Source organism: Alligator mississippiensis, chromosome 1 (assembly GCF_030867095.1).
Source record: "Alligator mississippiensis isolate rAllMis1 chromosome 1, rAllMis1, whole genome shotgun sequence".
Taxonomy (NCBI): Eukaryota; Metazoa; Chordata; order Crocodylia; family Alligatoridae; genus Alligator; species Alligator mississippiensis.
The window spans coordinates 435,672,979-435,694,081 of NC_081824.1; the positions used below are offsets into that span (position 1 = coordinate 435,672,979).

The window sequence follows — 21,103 nt, forward strand, 5'->3', positions numbered from 1 at the left end:
GACAGTTGGGTCTAGGGATGTCATTGTCATGGGGGACCTAAAGTACCCAGATATCTGCTGGGAGGAGCAGTCAGCGAGGTCTGACCTTTCGTGTAGGTTCCTAGCTGAAATACAGGACCTCAACCTTATCCAGGAGATGCACAGCCCTACTAGGGGAGTTGCCTTGTTGGACCTGGTCTTGGACACTGGGGATGACCTGGTGAGGGGACTGCAGGTCCTTGACAACCTGGGTGACAGTGATCATTGCCTGCTGGAATTCACCATCTAGCGCAGGGTATTGAGGGCTTATACCAAGACTAAAGCCCCTGAGTTCAGAAGGGCCAACTTCAATGAACTTACGAGGTTAGTGGGGGAGGCACTGAGGGCCCAAAAGGTAGAGGATATGGGAATCCATGAGGGATGTTCGTACCTTAGGGGGACGATCCTTCAGGCTCAGAGTGTGACAGTCCCCGAGAGAAAGAAGCAGGGTAAGAGTGCTCTGAAACCCCCATGGCTCAGCAAAGGCATCTGAGAATGCCTGAGGGCCAAAATGGAGGTTTTACACCCAGTGGAAGAGAGGGGCCATCACCAAGGAGGAATATTCCTCCTTGGCCTGTGAGTGTAGGAGGGCTATTAGGAAGGCCAAGGCAGAGATGGAACTCAGGCTAGCGACCAGGATTAAGGACAACAAAAAGTCCTTCTTCAAATACATTGGGAGTAAGAAGAGGGCACCGGGTAATGTAGGGCCCCTGTTAGACTCAAATGGTAATCTTGTGGCTACGCCAGATGAGAAAGCCAAAATTTTTAACAAATTCTTTGCCTCTGTTTTCTTGGACAGGGACCAGGACAGCTCTCCCACCACAGGTAGGGATAATCTTGGGAATAGCTCTGCCAGGCCTCGGGTCTGCGCAGAAGTAGTTAGGGATCTTCTGGAAGGGCTGGATGTTTTTAAATCTGCGGCCCTGATGCCCTCCACCCATGAGTGTTGAGAGAGCTGGCGGGGTCATTGCTCTGCCCTTGGCCTGGCTGTACGAGCAATTGTGGTCCATGGGCCAGGTGCCTGGAGATTGGAAACTAGCTAATGTGGTCCCCATTTATAAGAAAAGGAGAAAGGAGGACCCAGGAAACTATAGGCCCATAAGCCTCACACCAGTGTTGGGGAAAATCCTTGGAAAAATTATCAAGGATCACATCTGTGAGGGCCCAGCAGGGGAAATCATGCCTAGGGGAAATCAACATGGGTTCATCAAAGGCAGGTCCTGCCAGACCAACCTGATGGTCTTTTATGACCAGGTAACTAAATCCTTGGATGATGGTGTCACCGTGGACGTAGTCTTTCTGGATTTTAAGAAGGCCTTTGACACCGTCTCTCACCCCATTCTCATTAATAAATTGAGCAACTGTGGCATTGATGCCTACACAGTTGGATGGGTCAGAAATTGGCTGATGGGGCACATCCAGAGAGTAGTAGTGGACGGGTCGTACTTGACCTGGCGGGATGTGAATAGTGGGGTCCCCCAGGGCTCAGTCCTGGGGCGTACACTGTTCAACATCTTCATCAGTGACTTGGACGAGGGGGTAGAAAACACGTTGTCCAAGTTTGCTGATGACACCAAGATGTGGGGAGAGGTAGGCACGCTCGAAGGGAGAGAGAGGCTGCAATTAGATTTAGACAGACTACAGAAGTGGGCGGGTGGTAATAGGATGGTGTTCAATGTGGATAAGTGTAGGGTGCTGCACCTGGGGAGAAGGAATCCACAGCATACATAAGCTGGGGAGCTCCCCCCTTGAGAGCACAGAGGTGGAAAGTGATCTTGGAGTCATTATTGACTCCAAAATGAACATGAGCCACCAATGCCAGACCGCAGCCAGCAAAGCCAACTGCACCTTGTTGTGCATGCAAAGATGCATCTCAAGCCAGTCCAGAGAGGTGATACTCCCCCGCTATGAGACATTGGTTCGACCTCAGTTGGAGTACTGCGTCCAGTACTGGGCACCGCACTTTAAGAAGGATGTGCCCTGCCTTGAGAGGGTTCAGAGGAGGGCCACCCGCTTGGTTGTAGGGCAACAGGGCAGGCCCTATGAGAGGCTGAGGGACCTGAACCTGTTCAGCCTCAGTAAACGGAGGCCGAGCAGGGATTTGGTGGCTGCCTACAAACTCATTAGGGGAGATCAGCAGCAAATAGGAAGGGTCCTAGTCCCCCCAGCAGCACCTGGGGTGGCGAGGAACAATGGCCAGAAGCTGCTGGAGGATAGGTTCAGGTTACAGATTAGGAGGCACTATTTCACTGTTAGGGTGGCTAGGATCTGGAACCAACTTCCTAGCGAAGTGGTCCTCGCTCTTACCTTGGGCAAATTAAAAAAGAGTTTGGATGAACACCTGTCTGGGGTCGTGTGATCCCAGCATGTGCTCCGGCCAGTGGCGGGGGGTCAGACTAGATGATCTATTTAGGTCCCTTCTGACCCCTAACTACTATGAAACTACTATGAAACTATGACACATCAAGGAGGAGGACACACCTACCTTTTGCATTTAGGCCAGATACAGACATTACATTTTTACCAGCATAAGTGTATCAGAAACAAGTCTATACCTAGAACAGAACAGAAGTTCAGGACACATAGACTGGTTTAAAAATGGTGGAACGTGATCTTTCTTCCCCAACTCCCACCCATCCTTCCCTCCCCCACCAAAGGGTGAATGGGTGCTCTGTTTGCTACTGATCTAAATGACACTGCTTACAGAAAACCATGTAAATTTAGATTGATTCTGCCTCAAGCTTTTGGAATATTTGTACCTAGCCTTACAGTACACTTAGGTGCCCAATAGGTTCTACTAGATTCTAGTCTTTACTGTCTGTATCTCAGTGCCTATCTGGAATATGGGTCTACTAGAGCTTGCCCAAGTCACAATAGCGTTGGAAGAATAAACAAACATACTGGAAAGGATGGAAGCACTGAGATGCAATGTAGCAGAGACCACGTATTCCAATTCAAGGTAATATACCTGCATTGTGCATAAGGCAGAGGTCAGTAATAGCCAAACAATTCTAGTCTGGGCACGTTCCTTTAATTTATTCAAGTTCTAGATTGACACAGTCTTTGCTTCAGTCATTATCATACTGCAAGTTATCCCTCCAAGTCAACCTTGCTTCCTTTTGACTTGGAGTCACTGAAACAGGGCTTGTTTACAGTGCTCATCCAGCATCCTCAAAAAACTTATCCAAGGAGCATCCGTCTTCTTCCCCGAATTTTTGGACAGTTGTAGTTTATTCTGCCTGTTTCAAGGTCAACATTAATTTAGTCTGTCAGAGCACCATATTCTGAATAACTGGTTTAGGCAATGGCAGTGAAACCTGCTTTACCTTCTGTTAGAGAGACTTGTTACTTTTCCATGGTGCTGAGCTATAAATGAATGTTTATTATAGTGCTGCTAAGATTCACAGCTTGGTGTTGAAGTTCACGTGATAGTCTTTTCTTTACTGGTGTGAGCTTCCAAAAAGTAGTGCTCATCTAACTCACTTTATTGTCAAATGGCCATAAAAGCACTACAGATCTAGATATCCCAGTCTCTAGGCAGCCCAGTACAGACACAGATTCATTAAATCAACCACACCTTGTTTCCAATCAAACAGCTATTACAAAAGTAGCTTAAGCAAAATCAAGAAGATCTAGGGAGATGAAGACCAGTAGTGCAGCCTTGCCAAAACGTACGTGATAAGCTTCCAGGAAGGATGACACCACTGGCTGCATTATTACAATACTGCAAAGCACCTGGAAATGTTGTTCTTGGGGGATGTACTTATTCAGATTTTTTTTGTTCATTTGCTTGTTCTTGTTCCCACCCCCCCTTTTTTTCCAGAATTGAGTGGACAATTGTAAGTGGCCTCTTAAAAAGCATTACATCAATTGCAACCCTAATCATAGTACTAGTCTACAGCCTCAGGAACTTTTTGGTCTCTTGGATGATGTTGGTTGTCTAAATAAATGATAATTAAATAGTATGCTCCCTTGCCTGCACCTAGCCTGAAGGTTGCACCCCAGCTTTTCAGATACAAATCTGGCTGTGATGAGCCACACATGAGTGCTTACAAATTTATTATGACTAACTATATTTTAAAATCAGCTTTAGCTTGTAAAAATGCTACCACTTGTCTGTTTCATTATAGTATTTTGCTCACTGTATTGGCTAATAGCATAACAAAGATGGAGTGAGTGGGGCACCAGCCTCAGGCACCAGACTGCCAGAATCCTTCTATTCCAGGAGTCTTTGCTATAGCAGGGCAGTCCTGTGTTGCCCGTGCCCAGCCATGGCAGCATCCCTGAACCCAGCAGTGTGTCTGAGGGGTGGGGTGTAGGGCGCAGGGGTGGGGGAATGAATGGCATGAGCAAAATGGTGCTCTTCCCTCCATTAGCCCTTGCTAGAGTTTCCATGGCCCTGCACCCAACAGCATATCTGGGGTTGGGTGGGGAGGAGGGGGAGTGAACAGAATGGGCTCCAAAGGAATGGTTCCCAGGAAACCTGTGCCATGGGGCTGCTGCCACTGGAGGGACACTGCTTCAGCAGTGGCAGCAGTATTAGTGGTCTTCAGTTTGCAAAGAGCCCAGGGAAGGTAAGACTTCCTTCCTCCATGGCCCTCTTGGCATAGGCATGGGCAAACTGGGTGGCTGCCTGGGCCCTGGACAGAAAGGGGGCCCAAAAGTGGTAATTTTGTTATTATTATTATCATCATTTCTGGCAAAGGGGGACCCCAATACTAGGAGTTTGCCCAGTGCCATCAGGAGTCTAAGCATGGTGTTATCTCCGCCCCTGTCCTGGGCACACTGAGTTTTCTACACCTCTGGTACTGGGCTTCCAATTGAATTCAGTATCTAGTTAAAAAAAACTGTTTTGATATTCACCGTTCTTTATAGAATAGGCTCCACCTACATGATTTACCATGTTTTCCTCTGCGACCATGATGATAAACAATGCAAGTGATCCACCCTTAGGGAGATTTATGGGTACAGGAGGCAGAACTGGTACTTACCCTGGAAGTGTAAGCATGACTCAGGGACTACTTCACCCCAGATCCACCACAAGGAACTTAACAACTTTTACACACTTGGAACTCCAACCCAATTTTTTCTACAGAACGGGAAGCAAAAGAGAGTGTGGCACTGCCCACGTTCAGGATCCTGGTGGCTGGTAGCTGGCTTCCAAGATGCACTGGCTGGGCTCTAGTCTAACACCCAGATACTGTTTGCATCTTAGACAAAGGCAGGAGACCGCTTTGTCTTTAATGCCACTATCTTGTCTCCAACTGTTTGAAGGAGCTGCTTTTCCTAAGCAGTAAAGTGGCTATAGAACTACAGATTACCATGAGTTGAGCCCTACATATTTTGGAATTTGATTAGATACGAGAACCTCTCTCACACTACCATAAATGATAAGTGAACTATGACCTTGTTGACAATACAGTTATGAGCATTAGTAATACTGGACTGTAGAAAACAGAGGGAAAGACATAAAATTGGATCTGGAGCAAGGCTACTACATGTGGAACAGAGGGAGGACTTTTGAGGGAAATAGCTAAAGGAGGAAGGAGGGGTTGATGACAGGCAGTGAAGACAGCGTATTGTAGCAGGCTTGTGGAAGTTGGGATAGGAAAGATTTCTAGAACAACCAAAGAACAGTGTTGTGTCTTATACTGCCACATGGCAATTGTGCGGGCCGGGTCAGGCCCCGGGCCCTTTTCGTCGCTCTGCACGCGGGCTGTGGCTGGCAGCCCGGGCAGGCTGGGTCGGAGAGGGCGGGCGCAGAGCTAGAATTAGGCACAGACACGTAATGGTTGATTTTAAGATTGTTTACTTACACCGAGATGGTCGCGGTGCAGGCTGAGAACTTGCTCGAGTTGCGGTTACAACAGAAAACACGAACACACGTGGAGTTTGCTAGGCTCCACGCAGACAGAACTCGAACAATCACGTGGAGTTTGCTAGGCTCCACGCAGACAGAACTCCGGATGTCCAGGACAAGCACGCATAAAACTCGTCAATACGTCTTATAGTAGGCTCCGTTCGAAGACGGGAAGAGGTGGGCAGTGGATCAGGCCGCCAAACTCCTCTGAGCAACACACAGGGTTTCTATTACCCTGCCACGCACACCCAGAGTCCCCACGAGATGGATGCGGAGTCCTTTTCGGCTTGGGCGGAAACTGCTCAAGCCTCTTATATGGCTAGCAGGCCAATCGCTAGCCGCCACGTGTGAATAATTTAGCACTAGCCAATTGCGGGGCACAAATTTGCATACGACGAGCAGGAACTCCTTTGCACCGTGCATTTCTGTGTTGCAAAGAAAATGCACCCTGCAAAGACAGCTGAAAAGTGGCGGGAACACTCCTTTGCACATGGGTTCTCTGCGCAGCAGAACTCCTCCGTGCAATGAAGCTGTAAACCCACGGGAATAATTCTTAGTGCTGAAGCGCACACACAAAAAACCCCCCAAAAAACCAGACCTTTGGGTCATGACAGCAATGACTGAAGAACAGTGTGTGCATATGCGACTAGAATGCTGCAGAAATATATTGTTCAGAGCCTCGACCACTATGTTGCATCAACTGCTTGCCAGCAAGTGACACAGGTTTGCTCCAGATCCTATCCCCAAATTGCATCTTGCCAGATACACTTTCATCACTGTTAGCACCCCAAAATAAGTTTTGGAGCCAGTTGTGTCATAATGACTGTCTTGAGGCACCTGGTAAAAAGTGCCACATGAGACTATTTATATTCCACCCAACACACCAGTAAGTGGAGTCAATACTAAGCTTTATCCTCTGAAAAAAGTTAGATCTCCTTAAAATGTTTCAAAGTGGGTACCTAAAAACTACTTAAAAACAACAAATAGAAAAACAAACAACCCCCCCAAAACTTGGCCATCATTGTTTGCTGTTCTATAGAGAATAAAAGGTAGGGAAAAATGACAACTTTGGTGAGCCCTGTAAGCCAACCAGTTTTAGAATTTTTTCTTGAAACTGGCTTTTCCATTTTTTGACCAGTTTATCATCAACTAAGTTTCAGCTGCAGGGCTAAATTCTACCTTTGTAACCCCCCTGTAAACATCTGCACTACCTTTTTCAGGTGGTACATAAACCACAAAGATCACAGTTTGGATTTCAAATCCAAAGTCAGGCATGCAGGACAAATGGGAAAGACAAAAAGAAAATTTGCCTGAAAAAAAATAATTTGACCTGGAAATCACCAACACACTCTAGATGAAAACTTACAATTGCATTTCTATATTTGATTTTCAAAATGGAATGAATGTGATTGATACAGTAGTTTTCCTGAAGGCTACAACACAAATGACTTTAGTGTCATGCCAGATATGGGCGGCCAAGTCCAGGGGTCACTTCAGGATCAAGAGAAGCCAGGAAGTCAGCAGCCAGGAGATCTGTCCAGGGAACCAGGGTCAGGTATCTAGGAGAATCCATCAGAGTCAGTAGCAGCACTAGCCAGGGATACAGCATCCTAAATACAAGGCTACACCTTGTTACCCAGGCACTTCCCCTTCTGGGTCAGGGTTTACATTCGGAAGGGGTAAGCTCAGCTGACCTTGGCTGGCCACTCTGGTGGCAGAGAGCGGGTGTGTACCTAGACCTAGATGGGGGGTTTTGGCTACCTGTTTCTGCCCTGATGTTCTGCTGAGGAGGCGGCAAACTGGGATGAGCTGCTGCACCAGGTAGGGCAAGGTCCTAGGTTTAAGGTCACATCCTGACATTCAGCTGTGCATCTCATAGGAGTCAGAGCAGTTCAGCAGAACCCTGTTTGGAAACTAACTGAATGCAAGTCCTGTTCTGTTCTGCCAGCCTCCAAAGGGCCGCAAATAATTTTCCTCAGCTATAAGCTGGAACAGGAGGTTTCATAGTCTGTGCACCAGCTCAGGACTATAGAAATTCATTGTGAATCTAAAGTTCTCTGCATTATTGTTTTTGGAAGCCCCCTTGAGCCATCAGTCATTAACCTTTCAGTTCCTTCAATTCCTGGCAGCAGCTCTTCTGTACAGAAGATAGACTATGCATATTTCTAGAGACACATTTCACCTTCATTACCTCCTTCTGCTTTTGTGAACTGAAGAGTTAATTGGAATGGAAAAGACTCTCTCTGTAACATTGTTTTAAATTTAATGCTCATGAATAGTGCCAGAATAGCATTCTTAGAAGTTGCAGTCCTCTGTTTAAAATCATACAGTCCAGTTAGTTCTTCTCCAAGGCAGCAATATATAGTATTTGATCTCTACTACTCAGATGGCTCTTAAGGGAGTAAGAATTCAGCTTTCATAATTGTTCTGCTCTTGGCACCTCAGAAAGTGTATCGATACTGCAGTCTTAGTGACATATCTGAACTAGCTAGAAAACTAGCTTCCTGCTGGTGCCCAAGCTAGCTACCCATGGCAGCTTGACTTCCATGCCCAATTTGTCCTTGATCTCAGACAGTTAATAAGGTTGTCAACTGGTGCTCGTGGCTTTTGAGATGTCAAGACACAAACCTACTGGATTTTCTGAGTACTAAATATTGGCAGGCTCCCAACCATATATCATGGGCCTGTTGTTGGATACAATGCTTACAGGTTTTCTTCACTAAACTGCATATTTAGAGTTCTTCTGCTTCAGGGGTTATTGTTTAAACAAGTGAGGCATACTAGCTGCCCTCCCTAAGGTGCTATATGTCCATAGTCTACAGTTGAAGACTTAAGAAAAAATTCAAGATTTATGATCAGTCAGTAGCACAGAGACTTCAGTGCAGTTTAAACACCTGGCACACACAATCAAAGTGCTTTCCTGGTTTTTAGAGCTCACACTGAGGTCTGTCTGTCTGTCTGTCTCTCTCTCTCTCAATGGGTATGGTTACTGTGCGGGCTGGGGGTGATCCGTGGCCCGTTTTGCACACGCGGGCCGTGGCCAGCAGCCCGGGCACGCGGGGTCGGAGAAAACCGGGGCGAGCTAGAATTAGTCACGGACGCGTAATGGTTGATTTAAAGATTGTTTACTTACACCAAAGGTGGTCATGGTGTAGGCTGGACAGTTTTCCAGGTACAGCTCCACTTAAATCCTCGTTAGAGGACTACGACAAATTCGCTCTCTCCCACAGAGTTGTTGAAGCTCCGTGGGTTCGTCTGTTTCTCGTGCAGGAAGGGATACGTCTAGGAATCTAACAGCGACGGGGAGAGGCCAGAGGCTGGTCAGGCCCCTGTTGCCTTTTAAGAAATACGTTGGGTCCGTAAGGATCTGCAGCGCTTAGAGATCTTCACGCAAGGTGAAGGTTTCTCTCTCACTCCGATTTCTCTCCGACTTTGATTTCTCTCCAACTTGGGCGGAAACCACCCAAGCTCTTTATACGGCTAGCAAGCCAATCGCTAGCCGCCACGTGTGCATAATTTAATGTGAACCAGTAATGTGGCTCAAATTTGAATACAAATGGCGGGAACTCTTTGCACCGAGCATTTCTTAGATGCAAAAAGAAATGCACCATGAAAAGAAAGCTACAAATTGGCGGGAAATTCTCCATTGCACCGGGGTTCTCTTCTGCGGCAGAAAACTCCACCGTGCAAAGAAGCTGCACTTTGCTAAATTATTTTCCCGCTAGTGCCGAAGCGCACACAAACAAAAAAATCACAACTTTGGGTTGTGACAGTTATCCTCTTAGATAAAAGCTAATATAGGTATGCCTACCCATGCTGCAATCACCAGTTACTTCAGTGTCCTGACCTACCAAACATCTTTTGTAGTCATATCATAAATTTTCAGATATTCCCCAATTCAGTTGTTATACAATAAGAGCATTAAAGGCAGTTAAATATGATGTGGTGGTATCTTTAAGCTTCCCAGCCATTTAATAGACTCATAGAAAATAAGGGTTGGATGGGACTCAAGGAGAGTAGCTAGTTCAACCCCCTGCTCAAAGCAGGACCATTCCCAACTATCTGTTCCAGTGCTTCACCATCCTCCTAGTGAGAAATATTTTTCCTAATGTCCCAGCTAAACCTCCCTTGCTGCAACTGAGACCATTGGTCACTTACACACATGCAGTGAGTCTGCTGGAGAACATAACTGATGTTCTCAGCACTGTGTCAGGTACAGGTGTATAAAGTGGTGCAGTACACATTAGTGCTAAGAAAATGGTGGGTGGTGCTCTTTGAACTAACAAGTTCAATGTGTTTTAGTTCAAAGTGCACCGCCTGCCATTTTCTCAGAGCTGACATGCTGCACCACTTATACACCTGCACCTGCTTTTAATTAGCACTAAAAGCACCCAGTGCTGCATTGGAAGCATTTATAAAAATGCCCATTGGTCCTTGTTCTGTCAACTGTCCCCACTGAGAACAGTCTAGCTCCATCCTTTTTGCAACCACTCTTCAGGTAGTTAAAGGCTGCTATCAAATCGTCTCTCAGTCTTATCTTCTGTAGACTAAATAAACTCAATTCTCACAATCTCTCCTCATAAGTCATGTCCCCTAGCCTCCTCACCATTTGTGTTGCCCTCCGCTGGGCCCTCTCCAACTTGTCCACATCCTTTCTATAGTGGGGGCCCAAAACTGGACACAGTACTCCAGATGTGGCCTCACCAGTGCAGAATAATTACTTCTCCTGATCTGTTGGCAATGCTTCTACTAATGGAGCCCAGTATGCTGTTAGCCTTCTTAGCAACAAGGGCGCACTGCTGACTCATATCCATCTTACTGTCTATGGTAATCCCCAGGTCCTTTTCTGTACAACTGGTGCTTAGCCAGGTAGTCCCAAGCATGTAGCTCTGAATGGGAATGTTCCACCTTAAGTGCATAGATTTAATAGATTTTTAGGGTCAGAAGGGACCTGGTAGATCATTGGGTCCGACCCCCTGCTCCAGGCAGGAAAGAGCGCTGGGGTTAAGTAACCTCAGCAAAATGCCTATCTAATCTCTTCTTGAACACCTCCAAGGTCAGGGAAAGCACCACCTCCCTTGGAAGCCCATTTCATATTTTGGCAACCCTTACCGTAAATAATTTCTTCCTTTTGCCCAATCTACATCTATTCTCCTTCAGTCTGTGGCCATTATTTCTGGTAACCCTGAGGAGTGCCCTGGTAAACAGAGTGTCCCCTATTCCCTGCTGATCCCCACCCCCACCACCTGATGAGTTTGTAGGCAGCCACAAGATCACCTCTCAGCCTTCTCTTGCACAGGCTGAAGAGATTCAGGTCCCTCAGTCTGTCTTCATAGGGTCTTACCTGCAGGCCCTCAACCATATGAGTGGCCCTCCTCTGAAACCTCTCAAGGTTATCCACATTCCTCTTGAAGTGCGGCGCCCAAAACTGGATGCAGTATTCCATCTGCAGCCTCACCAATGCCATATACAAGGGAATTATCACTCCCCAAACCTGCTTGTGATGCACCTGCTGATGCAAGAAAGAGTGCGGTTAGCCTTGCTTATTACCTCGTCACACTGGCGACTCATGTTTATTTTTGTGTCAAGTGCAGGACCTTGCACTTGTCCTTGTTGAATTTCATGAGATTTCTTGTCCAATTCTCCAATTTGTTGCTTGGTGTCATCCGCAAACTTGATTAAGGTGCAATCTATCCCATCTTCCAGATCGTTACTGAAGATATTGAACAAAACCAGCCCCAGGACCAGCCCCTGGGGCACTCCAATTAGATCTTGAGCCACTGATCACTACCCATTGAACCTGACAATCCAGCCAGCTCTCTCTCCACCTTACAATCCATTTATCCAACCCATACTTCCTTAGCTTGCTTGCAAGAAAGCTGTGTGGGAACATATCAAAAGCCTTGCTAAATTCAAGGTATATCACATCCACTGCTTCTCTGCATCCACAGAGCCAGTCATCTCATCATAGAAAGCAATCAGGTTGGTCAGGCATGACTTGTCCTTGGTGAATCCATGCTGACTGTTCTTGGTCACTTTCTTCTCCTCCTCCAAGTGTTTGGAAAGGGATTCCTTGAGGACCTGTTCCATAATTTCTCCAGGAACTGAGGTGTCATCTGCTTAACTGTCTCAATATGGTAATATATATATAAAAATATATGGTATATATAAAAATATTTGTATAGAGGGCAATAAAAAGGCCATGCCTTTGCTGTTATGGTGATGAGACTTGGTAGAAATTACATCTCAGATATCTAGTATGAACTACAGGTACTGTAGGCAATACTGCCTGATATACATAAAGCAAAACTGAATTAAATGTTTTGGTCCAGATTCTGATTCCATTACAGCAGAAGGGCCTCAACTAATGGCTTCCACAGGCTATGGATTAGGTCATTAATGGCTATGGATTAGGTGATAAATCTGGAGTAACTCAATTAACTTCAACCAGTACTGAAGCCAGTGTAATTGCTTAGAATTTACAGAGATCAGATTCTGCTGCTTTGAATTCTGCAGTACAAGATTGATTTTCAGATCTCCAGACTCTTTGAATTACTATTAGAGAAGCTATTGCTAGCTTTTTAGAAATGAATAAAATTGGCCTTTTGTCCCAGTGCTGGGATCATGATGTTTGTTGTAAATTGACTTCTATATTTTACCAGTTTTGTACCTTAACTTTGCAAAGATGCCCCTTTAAACACTTGCTTGGTAAGTTATTTGAAAGATTGTATTAAACCAATTGTCACTTACTTTAAGTTGAAACAATCCTGTATCCTTCTCAGAAGTGGCAAGCTTCAATGTGGCACACTGTAAGAGTACAAAACCATCTAGACAAGAATGTGCATGAAAATTTGAGTACCTGCTCCCAATTTTGTGCCAATGTTCTACAAAACAGTCTGTTTTAATCATCTGGACTTTGTGTTAAAGCAGCACCACATGGAAAATATATTCAGGAGGATTGGATCAAAGTCAATAGCTCTGTAAAAAATTGTGTGAAGGGAATGGAGCAGCAGACAGTGCCAATTCTGTAGAAGCTTGTAACCATAAAAAAAATTTTAAAAAAGGGAAAAATGTCTCATTTCAATACATTTCTCTCATGTCCACAATCAAGAAGCCTACGCTTGATGAATTTGATCCTCTGATGGCAAAGGTAATGGAGAAGGGTTTAGAATGTCTTTCTTTGTTTTCAAAATGTTTGTAACCTGAATGTTTCCTTTAAAAATATTATTCAAGTCTAATGGACAAATTCTGCTGGAATAGATGTTGGGAACAGTCCTTCTGAATTTGGGCTTCTTTGTGATAACAGGACTTAGGGCTTCACTGGACACATCTACACATTGCCATGCTTTAGTACTTCCTTTTGGAAGTACTAAAGCATGGCACAGTATGGGTAGTTATTGCACTGTGCACGCAGCGCACGGTTAGATTTTGCAGCTACGTTGCCATAGCAGCACACTATACTGGGGGAGTGTATTGCTATGGTGATGTAGCTGGCAATCATGTGTAGACCCACGTTGCCATAGCACACTGTACAGCAATACAGTGCTCCGCTACATTATCCTAGGGAGACACGTAGATGCTCCTGCTGTCTCTGAAGCCCAAAATTCACTGTTCACTCTCCTTGACCTAACCTATTCCACACTTTTATGACCAGCAAGTCCTGTGTAGGGGTGGTAAAGAAGTAATGTGCAAGAGCTAGGGTAGCACAGGATGTAGGTTTGCTGTTAATAAGGAAGTTAGAGAATCTATATTATGCCCCAGCAAGGAGATAGGTACAGGTCAAAAAATCCCCCAAACATTTCAGTGGACATTGAATCAGGTCTTAGGGAATCAAGATATCCTAACTAGCTAGGGATTCAGTATGTTATCACCATCAACCCAGCATGAAGTAGCATGTACTCTAACTATGAAGCACTGGTGTACAACTAACAAACATTACCTTTACTATTATGACTGATAGCTCCCAGAAGACAACCTGGACAGTACTGCTCCAAATCCCAAGGAGGGTTGGTGCACAATTTCTATACAGACATAAGTGGAATGGTACTTTATTACTACAAAGGAGAAACTACTGTGCAGTGGAGACATCTCTAAAGTGTGGCCATACATTGCCTTCAGTCTTTGCGCGTTTCCCATTAACATCCCTAGAACCAGAATCCTAACAACAGTTCCAGGAACTGGTTTACTCCTGTATGAAGTTTCATTAAACCAATGGGTCTCTATGCAGAAGTAACTATGGGATGTCTCCTCAGCAAAATAAGAGTGTGACTGTTTCCTGAATAGACACACTTGAGTCTGGGTAACAGTAGTAATAGAAACACAGCAACAGATTTTAGTGCACACTAATATATTGAACATGCCAACAAGGACCCTGGTGGCTTTATAGTTCATACTGAAGAGTCTGTCTTCCCATGTCCTCAGTGCTATAGTAATCTCTGATAGGTAGATGCCTACATAGATGCCTATTCACTCCAATCTCACCCTCATGTTAACATAATGTACATGGGAAGGGGTAATTGTTTGTAAGCTCAGTCCCTAAGACAGCATATGGCCCAAAGATCAGATTTTTTCATAAGCAGAAAAAAAAAGAAGATTTTTTTAAGTCTTGTCATCAGTATCCTGGCTCAGTTTCTTGTGCTTCCTTTCCTTTTCTTTTCCTGACCTTTATTGCAGATATAAAATTCTGATACCAGCTTTCACCCTCTTGCTAGCTTGTGTTTTATATTCCTGGATCACCCCCCTTCCTTTCTCTTTTGATGGAGAAATTAGGCAGAGATCCAAAAGCAGAGATGGCTCTTAAAAAATGGTACAAATTAATTTAAAATCTGATGTTGTTCTCACTGTATAATAAAATCTGGGTCTGAGACGCAGTATTGGAATAAGCAAATGCTACTGTTAGGAGTATTTTTCGACAGCTGAGAATTCTGTAAGTGGTGAATCAAGTACTAGATAAAATGTTTTTAAAAAGAACAGTAACTAAGGGAATTTGATGACTCACAGGAAAAGATTACTGTGTCTTTCATCTCTGGTTCATAGCCAGTTCTGATTGGTATTAACTGAAAGATGTTACCACCAAGTACTTCTTTCATAGCCTGGATGACACAAATTGGATGCTCTTAATGCAGCTTCCTAGTGCTCACAGCCTTAGGAAACCTACCATCAAGTGGCACTAATATGGGCTTGTTGTCAGGCTCAGCAGAGAGGCCAGGGATAGAAGAAAAGAGAGAATGAATTACCCCCTTGAATCCATAGTTCAACTAATCTTAAGTTTAAAGTATGTAGGGGAGATGGAAAGTTGAGCTGTTTTAAAGGATTCTAGTCTTCAGGGTTGCCAAACCCTCCCCCCCCGCCCCTACCTTCCAGAAGCAGTAAATTTAGGCGCACACAAAGAAAACTGCATTATTTATAGAAGTGTTGCATGTGGCGTTCATTAGCATAGGCCATGAATAAAAATTCAGTAGCTGATCTACTTTAAAGTGCCCTTTTTTCAGACTATAGTCTCTCAGTTCACTTTCAGTATGACTTTGTTTTCAACCTTCCTAGCACAGATGGAAGAGAACACAGAAAATAATACAGACTAGTAAGAGAATCAGACTTCCATAGCTGGTTGTTATAACTTAGGCAATAAAAATATATACCAAACAAAGAACAAAGAAAGAAAAGAGAAAAAAGTGAGAAGAGCAATGCCAAGGGGTCTGATTGAAATTTCATCAAAGTCAATGGAAAAAGACCTCCTGCCTTCAATGAACTTTAGATAAGGTTCATAGGAAGCAAATGAGAGAGAGAAGGCATAGAAATGAGTAGATATCCAGAGTTAACCCATTAGCTCAGCTGTCTGAAAGCACATAGCCTGGGAAACAAGAAGGTAGAATTGGAAATCCTCACACAGTCAAGGAACTATGGTGTGATTGTGTAACAGCTGCAAAGGCTCACTTGACTGCAAGCTGAGTGGGTGAGCTGTGCCTAAGAACTTTGCAAGAAAGGCAGCAAAAAGTTTGCAGAGGGTGCAATAGCTTTTCTAGGCACCAGGGTACACTGTGCACAGTGCATGCTTTTTATTGGAACACTTGAACTGTGACCAGAGGCCCCATTGTAAACCAAGGGCTCTGATTGGCTGCTATTGAGCCATAAAAAAGCTGAGGGAGGAAAAAGAGAAACAGAAAAACTACAGGAGACCAACGCCAGCCTGGAGAGAGGGACAGGGACTCAGTCCCCTCCTCTCCAGCTCAGGCAGTAAGGAATGGAGCTGAGGCTTGCCAGGGAGCAGACATCAGAATGGAGAAGAGCCTGAGTCATCCAAGGAGAGGCTGATTCCCTACCCAGGTTGAAGCTGTGCAATCAGGTACCCAGGGAAAGAGTTGGTAAGTTGACTAGAAACTTGGAGAAGCTGCCTGGTGAGAGACCTTTGGAGAGTAGCCCTCTGTTTGAGCTGGAAAAGCTTGTACTGCAGGAACAGAGACCTGCAGAGGGAATCCACTATCTGCATATGGAGGTGTTGGGGAAAAGAGACAGCCCAAACAGCAAGTGGGCTATGAGAATCCCAAACCCTGCATGGGTATGTGGGGGGACACTTAACCCCTAGTAATTGCAGGAGGTGTATGTTTTCAGAAAGAAACTAAAGAAAAGAAGCTTATTACCTGCAGTGGCTGAGTGGAGACCTGTTCTTTGCTAAATTACCAAGAAACACCAAAGAGTCCACTTTCCCCAGAGCAGCAGAAGCCTCACCTCTGCCATCTAATAGTGGATCATAGTTAAAGCTGTGTTGCCATTTATTGTTATGGGAGGGGGATTGTAACCAGAGGAAAATCAACCTGGGTTGGGGGGGGGGGGGGAGGGGGGACACAGAACTGTTTTAAAGGGTTATCACCAGGTAAACGTAATTATTAAAGTTGTTTAATGCAAGTAGGACCACCCAGTGTGTTAAAATTATTCACCTAATATTGCAATTGTAAATTTGATTCAAATGGTTAATTTTATTATTAACTGTTGACACGTGTGTGTTTCATCTTTTGATTAATCATTAATGTGTATGGTTGTATATAATAAAAGCAACCAATAGGTTTATTGGGCGGGGACCAAATTCTTGGGCAGTGAGGGTGAGGGACATAACTCTCCATGGGACACCACAAAATCAGCAGACCTGCCTTAGAGGGTTTCCCAAGGGTACTGGCACCCTGAGGACCCAGAATCTGGTACATCTCCCAGCCTAGCATTCTGGCATAGGTCACAAATGGAATGCCAGAGACTTAGTGGGATAGCTCACATGACTGGATCACTGTCATGGATGGATATAAACTGTTCAGGAAGGACAGGCAGGGGAGAAAAGGAGGAGGAATTGTACTTTATGTTAAAGAATGATATGCTTGCTCAGAGATCCAGTCTGAAACTGGAGATAGGTCTGTTTAAAGTCTCTGGGTTAAGGTCAGAGGAGAGAGCAACAAGGGTGATGTTATGATGGGTGTCTGCTATAGACCATCAGACCAGGGGGATGAGGTAGATGAGACTTTCTTCAGACAACTAGAGGAAGTTTCCAGATGACAGGCCCTGGGTCTCATCTGGGATTGCAATAACCCTGACATCTGCTTGGAGGGCAATCTAGCAGTGGACAGGCAATCTAGGAAGTTTTTGGAGAGTACCAGAGACAATTTTCTGGTGCAAGTGCTGGAGTGGCCAACTAGGGGCCATGGTTTTCTTGACTTGCTGCACACAAACAGGGAAGAATTGGTGGGGGGGGGATGTAGAAGTGGATGGCAATTTGGGCAGCAGTGACCATGACATGATCAAGTTCAGGATCTTGACAAAAGGAAGAAAGGAGAGCAGTGGAGTATGGACCATAGTCTTCAGAAAAGCAGATTTTGGCCTCCCAAGGGATCCTGCCCATCAGTTCCTAGACGGAGTCAGTGATGGGGAAAGGAGTCCAGGAGAGTTGGTTGTATAGTAAAGAAACCTTATTGAGGGTGCAGGAACAAACCATCTTGATGTGCAGGAAGAATAACAAATATGGCAGGCAACTAGCTTGGCTTAGCAGAGAAATCTTAGGTGAGTGTAAACAAAGAAAGGAAGCTTACAAGAAGTAGAAGCTTGGACAGAAGACTAGGGATGACAGGCCCAGGGGGCTGGCAAAGACGTAGTGCATTTTTGCTGCAGGCAGAGGGGGCACCTCTCATGAGAATGCCCCACGCAACCTGCTGCACAATGGGTCCCAGCTAACCAACCCAGAGGTTTCCCTGACCGGCGCCATGGCACAGAAGTGGGTGAACCTATGGATTGCAGCTACGCCTGCTGTGAGGGGAACGCAACGTGGAGCTGCTCGACTGTCAAGGCCTGGGTAGACGGCTGGCCTGTACGGGCCACTCTTGACTCAGGGTGTGCCCAATCTATGGTAAGAGCCGACGTGGTCTGACGCCGAGAAGGGAGGGAGGCCCCACCAGTGGCAGTGGCCTGCCTCCATGGAGAAACCAAGCACGTGAGGCGACAATGGATACAGCTACGCATGATGGAGCACCAAGGGGAGCTACTCATTGGGGTGATGCCAAAGCTAGCATGTGAGATGCTACTAGGTCGAGATTGGACATCCCTCTACGATGTACTGGAGTGAGTGAGAGACGTAGAACTCACCCGTAAAAAGATGGGAGCCAGAGAAGGATGGCTAGGCGAGGAAGAAGCGGATCCGACCAGCATTGAGGGTTCCATAAACCTCGACCTAAACTGTATCGCCAGTAGCCGACAGTTCCGGGAGGCACAGAATGAGGACCCGGAACTCGAAACCCACTGGAGACGAGCCCACGAGGACCGAGCCAAGGCCGCGTCACCCAGAGGGGAGCAGCCCCAATTCGAGGTAAGGAACCACCTCCTCTATCGTGTACCAGGGCCCAGGCGGGAGGGCCCTGCGGAAGCACAGCTGGTAGTCCCGAGACAGTTCCACCAGGCGGTCTGGCAACTCGCCCATGCGAGCCCAGTGGGGGGGCCATTTGGGGCGAGATAAAACCCTGGCCAAGGTAGGACGGTGGTTCTTTTGGCCCGGGATGGGAGAAGTGGCCTGCCGATGTGCAGCCTGTCCAGAGTGTCAGAAGACCTGGACCGAGCGCCCTGCTAGGGCCCCTTTACAGCCAATGCCAGTCATAGATACCCGCTTTGTGAGGATAGCCCTAGACATTGTGGGGCCCTCGCCCCGCAGCAGTTCCGGTCATCAGTATGTGCTAGTCATGGTGGACTATGCGACGCGGTATCCCGAGGCCGTCCCGTTGCGAACTGCCACGGCTCCCCGGGTGGCGGAAGAACTGACAAAGTGGGTCGCAAGAATGGGGGTCCCTGAAGAGATTTTGACCCACCAGGGCCGAAATTTTATGCCAGGCGTCATGAAGGTGGTGTGTCAGACCCTGCAAATACTACAGATATGAACCTCGGTGTACCACCCCCAAACCAACGGGCTGGTGGAACGCCTGAACGGCACCCTAAAGAGGGTATTGAGACGGTGCATCCAGGGAGATCCTCAGAAGTGGGATTTACTGTTGCCGTTGGTCCTATTCTCTCTCAGAGATACCCCTCAGGACTCCATGAAGTTTTCCCCGTTCGAGCTGGTCCTCAGGCATCGCCCGAGGGGATGGCTGCAGGTCCTCCGAGAAGAGTGGGAGCGGGACCCTGGGGGGGTGCAGGACCCGGCAGAATATCGCCAGGCTTTCCAACAAAGGATACGAACAGCCCAGAACATAGCTCACGAGAATTTGAGAGATGCCCAGGCGCGGCAGAAGGAGAGGTACAACAACAACACCAGAGAGCGGGTCTTCAGACCTGGGCAGCGAGTACTAGTGCTATTACCCACGTCCGCAAGCCCGTTCCTGACACAATGGCAAGGCCCCTTCGAGATCCTCCGGCGAGTCGGGCCTGTGGACTACGAAGCGCACCGGGGCCAGGTCATCGCTGACAGAAGCAAATCTTCCATGTGAATTTGCTGCGGGAATGGAAAGAACCAACGGGCTGGGTAATTTTCGTCGAGACTGAAGGGGAGGATTTGGGGCCCCAAGGGCAACAGCGAGACGTGACACCGGCTGGCGAGGTACAGCAACTAATCGGGATAGGGGAAGACTTGTCGGAACCACAGAAGCAGGAAACACGGAAGGTAATTCGGGAATTCCGGGATGTGTTCTGCAAAGAGCCGGGGTGGGTCCATGGCGCAACGCATACCATTAAGACACCTCCCGGGGCTATAGTAAGGGAGAAGTGGAGGCCCATCCCGCACCACTTGCTAGACACTGTGCGGGAAGAGGTGGACTCCATGCTACAACTGGGAGTGGTGAGACCTTCCCGAAGCCCTTGGAAAAGCCCATTGGTCCCCGTACGAAAACCGGCCGGGTCACTGAGACTACGCGTTGACTACAGAAGGTGGCCAGCGCGTTTAACCTTTGACGCATTCCCCATGCCCCAGGTAGACGAGTTAATAGAGAGGATCGGAGAGGCCCAATATATATCAATGCTGGATTTGGCCAAGGGATACTGGCAAATCCCAGTGGCCCCAGCCGACCGGCCAAAGACGGCCTTTGGCATGCCCTGGGGCCTATGTGAGTTCGTAAGAATGCCCTTCGGGCTACATGGGGCGGCCGCAACATTCCAACCGTTAATGGACCGACTGCTGGCCCCACACGCAGAGTACGCGGCGGCCTACATCGACGACATTATATACTCGCCAACCTGGATGCACCATAAACAAGCCCTCCAGGCTGTATTGTCGGAACTAAGGCGGGCCGGGCTTACAGCAAACCCGCGGAAATGCGCCTTAGCAAAAAGGGAGACCAAATACCTAGGATTCCTGGTGGGTAGAGGCACTATCAGACCCCTGGCAGACAAAGTAGAAACAGTGCGGAATTTCCCAGCCCCCCAAAATTGCCGTCAGCTCCAATCATTCTTGGGGCTGACCAACTATTACCGGAGGTTTGTGCCCCACTTCTCGGAACTGACGGCTCCCTTGACAGAGGCATTAAAGGGGAGGAAGAACGGGGCAGTAAGGTGGATGAAGCACATGGAGCAGTGCTTTAGAAAATTAAAACAGGCCCTCTGCGAGGATGTGATAACGCATACTCCTAACTTCGGGAAAACTTTCGTTTTACAGATGGACGTGTCCAAAACGGCAGTGGGGGCCGTCTTCATGCAGGAGGAGGAAGGAATTGAAAGACCGATAGCATATGCCAGTCGCAAGTTGACACCGGCAGAAAAGAGGTATGCCACAAT

General features: G+C 46.7%; 1 long non-coding RNA gene across 1 annotated transcript in view; it reads right to left on the bottom strand.

Moving 5' to 3' along the window:
* Positions 1 to 5,815: 5,815 nt before the first annotated feature.
* LOC132247737 (uncharacterized) overlaps positions 5,816 to 21,103 on the bottom strand; it is a 42,476-nt gene continuing 27,188 nt past the window's right edge. Inside the window, exons 3-4 of the long non-coding RNA XR_009459109.1 lie at positions 9,012 to 9,168; positions 5,816 to 7,437 (exon numbers count right to left, since the gene is read on the bottom strand). This is a non-coding gene — a long non-coding RNA (uncharacterized LOC132247737). The remainder of the gene's footprint in view (positions 7,438 to 9,011; positions 9,169 to 21,103) is intronic.